This window comes from Geospiza fortis, unplaced genomic scaffold (genome assembly GCF_000277835.1).
Source record: "Geospiza fortis unplaced genomic scaffold, GeoFor_1.0 scaffold40, whole genome shotgun sequence".
NCBI classification, from domain to species: domain Eukaryota; kingdom Metazoa; phylum Chordata; class Aves; order Passeriformes; family Thraupidae; genus Geospiza; species Geospiza fortis.
This window is the reverse complement of record NW_005054297.1, coordinates 24,285,673-24,289,624: the sequence shown is the minus strand read 5'-3', so window position 1 is coordinate 24,289,624 and position 3,952 is coordinate 24,285,673. Positions and strand designations below refer to the sequence as shown.

The window sequence follows — 3,952 nt, the reverse complement described above, 5'->3', positions numbered from 1 at the left end:
GGGGCGCCGCTCCGCCCCGCTCCGCTCCGCCGCCTCCCCGGGACAGCGGCGCTCGGCTATGTGAGAGCTGCCCGCTCCGCCGTGCCCAGGTAAGACGGCAGCTTACTTTCAGAAGTTCACGGTGACGTGTCTTCTGCAGATGAGGTTACCGCACGGCAGAAGCGGTGACGAGAGGCGAAAGGTCAGGGTACATGAAATCATGCTGTAATCAGACCGGGCTGACCGCCTTTCGAGTATTTCTACTTTTGATCTACACTTTCTTGATCTTTTAGTTTGCCTCATCGTCTGTAGTCGCATTCGAGTTTGGTTGATGCACTTTATTTGCCGACTCTGGCGGTCCCCTTGATGTTTCCAAAGGCAAAAAAAGGATGCTTTTGTGGCGGCAGCAGCTCTGTGCATCTCTGTAGCCCAAAACTTGCTAAGACAGTCCTTAACAAATATGATAGGGCAGAAAACTATGAGTGCCTTCCCAGCCTTCTTTGTACGAGATATCTGTAGGAACCCAGTGATAGTTCTGGGTGAAGAGAATTGGTAATGGGCAGGAGACTTGATCTTTCAGAAGATTTACTACAGCTTCTTACCCAAATGAAACCAAACATTGGAGTTTTGGGTTGTTCTGTGGAATTCATACGTCCATAAGGAAGACATATTTGGTCATCTAGCACTTAATGTACTCTCGTAGCTAAATTTTTTTGTCTAATGTTTATCACTGCTTGTTGAAAGGAATTTGGTGTTACTTAGTAACTTTGTAATTTATAACAGAGGTTTTTTCCCTTCTTTTCCAAGTCTGCAGCACACATCACATATTTGTTTAAATTTTAGTAGTGCAGACAAAAAAAAAAAAAAAAAGAAAAAAAAAGAAAAGAAAAGTTTCCTGGCAGTAGGCACATAATTAGAAAGAAGGCTGGGAAAAGTAAGACTGGCCTTCTTTATAATGATGTGTTTACAGAAACTTGGAAAGCAGAGATATGCATTGGCTATCAAAGAGAAACCAACGTCTGCTATTGGAACATTTGGGTCAGCTTTATATTAAGGAATATGGCACTGCAGAGCACACAACTAAAAATAGGAGTGGACACAGTCAAAGTTTCATTAGGCTTTGAGGTCAAGACACTGTTTTTCCATGGTATTCTGTGGCTGTATTGAACTGAAACCATGATTCCTGTGAACAAACCTTATATTTCTGAAATTAACTTTGTGAGATGTATTACATGCTGTGCAGAAAGTTTTATGTTCACTCATGGATTTGTGTGCACAGAGGTACACTGGCATTCTGGGGTGGGAAAAGTTTTGATGACGTTCTTCAAGAAAGCCCAGCAGTTTCCAGACATCCAGAGCTGGTCTGTGACTCACAATGCATACCAGACATAAAAGGATTAAGATATAGAATTGATAACAAGAGGATGGAAAAAAATCATAGAAAAAGTTAAATTACTCTCAGCACATGCCCACTGATTGTACTTAAACCACTTTACTGTGAAAATGGGGCAAATACTTGTGAGAACAAGATTCTGAGACAGATTGTGTTGCATCCTGCTTTTGGTTGGGGAACAAAATCTGAAAGAACTGTCTGTGAAATGATATTCTTTTACTGATTTTCCTGGCCAGAAGGAGAAACCCTGTGGGAAAAGGTGGGAGCAGAGGGATAAGAGTTTGAATAAAAGAAACTGGAAATATGGGGTAGGAGATATACAGATGTTCTTGCAATGTTTGAAACACACAGGAATATGCAGGTAGGATATTGTCGGAATTGGGAGTGTCTCATTTGGATAAAACAAATCCTCATCTTTGAGACAGGGGAAATCTGATAGTGGATCTCATCTTTGAGATGAGATTTCTTTCATCTTTGAGATAGTGGAAATCTGATAATCACAAAGTCAGAATTTAACAAGTTATCACACACTGCAATCTGACATAGCAGTTTTCCTAAAATTGCAACATTGGATATATGGTAAAGGTTTGTTAGGAGTTGGCAAATATATGTCACATAACTTTTCTTGCTGCTTTCTGAGTCAAGAACATTTTTGCAAAAAACTGTCCTGAAAATTTGAAGTGTGTTTTAACTAACAATTAAAAACCATTGAGGTAAGATAAATGCTTTTGTGCTATTACACTTACTGAAATCCTAGAAAATTGTCTATTATCTTCAAAGTGTTCTGAAGTTTCTTTCTTCTTTTCTTTTTGTTTATATTACTGGCAAAGCTCATCTTGCTGTACACTCATGCACCAATTATCGTGGGCCTATTGACTAGCTCGAGCCTACTGTTTTCTCTTTGCAGAGACTGTGTGATGATTGCAACATATAAAATTGCAGAATTTTTTAAGCTGATATGATGGTTGTGGAGGGCATCTAACTGCTCCACAAGCAGGAGTGTGATTGCAGTTTTGTCATCCACTTTGTGGTCTGTGTGACTGCAGCAGCCATTTCTAGTAGCTATGTTCGAACAGCATGCCTTCTTTTTTGTAAGGACACAGTGGTAAATCTGATGAGTAATGTTCAGTTGTTGGACTTTAGGCATTGGAAGACCAAGGAAGCAGTCTGCCTGGAACTGACCTGTGGGATGCTGGTCAGCCCACTTATATGGAGAAATTCTTCTTTCTCTCCTCTACAGAATTTCTTCCTATTACTCTGTTTCAAAATGATCCATGAGAGACTTACCTTATTGAACTTACCTGGTTCTCAGCTGGGCAAAGGAAACCAATCATACTTGTAAAATCATGGAGTTGATGGAAAATATTGTATTCCTCTAACAACAACCTAATTTCTCATCTGGTTCTACTTTAATTAGCTGCTTTTCAATTTTACTCATGCCAACATTCATGTGGATCCATGTGCCTGGGAGCAGAGTAGACTGTCACTGAATGTGATGTCATATGTGTAGGTTTTCTCTGTGTGTAAAGAATAATTTCCTGTAGATTATGAATTTTTGTGGACACTACACCTGAAGGAAATGAAGATAAAGGCCTTTGGTTTTAAAAAGTTGAGTTTCTAATCTGAAAATGTGTAGATAAGTGCACAGAGCACAGTCTTCAAGTATTTGGGTGTTGTACTGGACCTTTACTGATATGCCAAGAGTTGGTGGTCCTAAGGTTTTGTTTTCCCAATAAAAATTTCAGGATTATGTAGAACATATAAATTGACTGATAGTCCCAGATATATTCTTGAGAACATAATAATTGACTGGAAATCTTTTATCCTGAGAATATTATTTAATCAAAATATGCCTGTGGACTTTTGTATTCACGTATCATCTTCCATTGGATTTCAGTGCTAGATTAAGTCATAAAGTTCTCTTTGAAGGGAAGTGCCCACTCAGTAACAGCAATACTCAGCAATGATTTCATAGCGATAATAAATGCATTTGGAAGACTATGTATGGAGTAATTACTAACCAAATTATAGTATGCCTAGAAGAATAATTTTAACCTCTTACCTGCAGAAGGTGAACAGTCTTGTGACCACAAGTGTCAGAACTTACTGGAGCATTATAGATAATTTAACATTTTGGTATTCATATATTAAATAAATAATTATCATAATTAAAAGCATAATTATCAAAGAAGTTGAACCAATAATTAAGGCAGTTCTTTCTAGATGTGTAGTCCACATTCTGGGTTAGCACATGAATAGAAAATTTAGGAAATACTTTTCCTCCACATTTCTGTCTAGACACTTATATGGTCCTTTTCCCACCTGCTTGAGACATTCTAACCTTTGCCAAGGCAGGAAGTTTGTATTTCCTTTATTGAAGCAGAAAGTGATTGTAAGTAGTGTATTGTGTATGGCACTCCCCAGCACTTCCCCCTTCCACAAAGGGAAGGAATTTTAAGATAAACAGCACTTACTTTTATATAAATAAATAAATATAGTGGGGTCAAATTCTTGCTGGGATTTTTCTGCCTTATTCACCTCTGTGAGGTGAGTCAAGAAGCAACTGAATCTTCTTTCCCT

General features: G+C 38.5%; 1 protein-coding gene across 9 annotated transcripts in view; it reads left to right on the top strand.

Annotated features, from left to right (window-relative positions):
• Positions 1–3,952, top strand: part of PALLD (palladin, cytoskeletal associated protein) — a 183,930-nt gene that overhangs the window by 116,395 nt on the left and 63,583 nt on the right. For 2 of the 9 annotated variants that reach the window (XM_031057534.1, XM_031057487.1), the window contains exon 1: positions 8–89. The exons of the other annotated variants lie outside the window; for them this stretch is intronic. The gene's annotated coding sequence lies outside the window, so the exon portion shown is untranslated. Of the gene's footprint in view, positions 1–7; positions 90–3,952 lie in introns of those variants that run through there. 9 annotated transcript variants of the gene reach the window in all.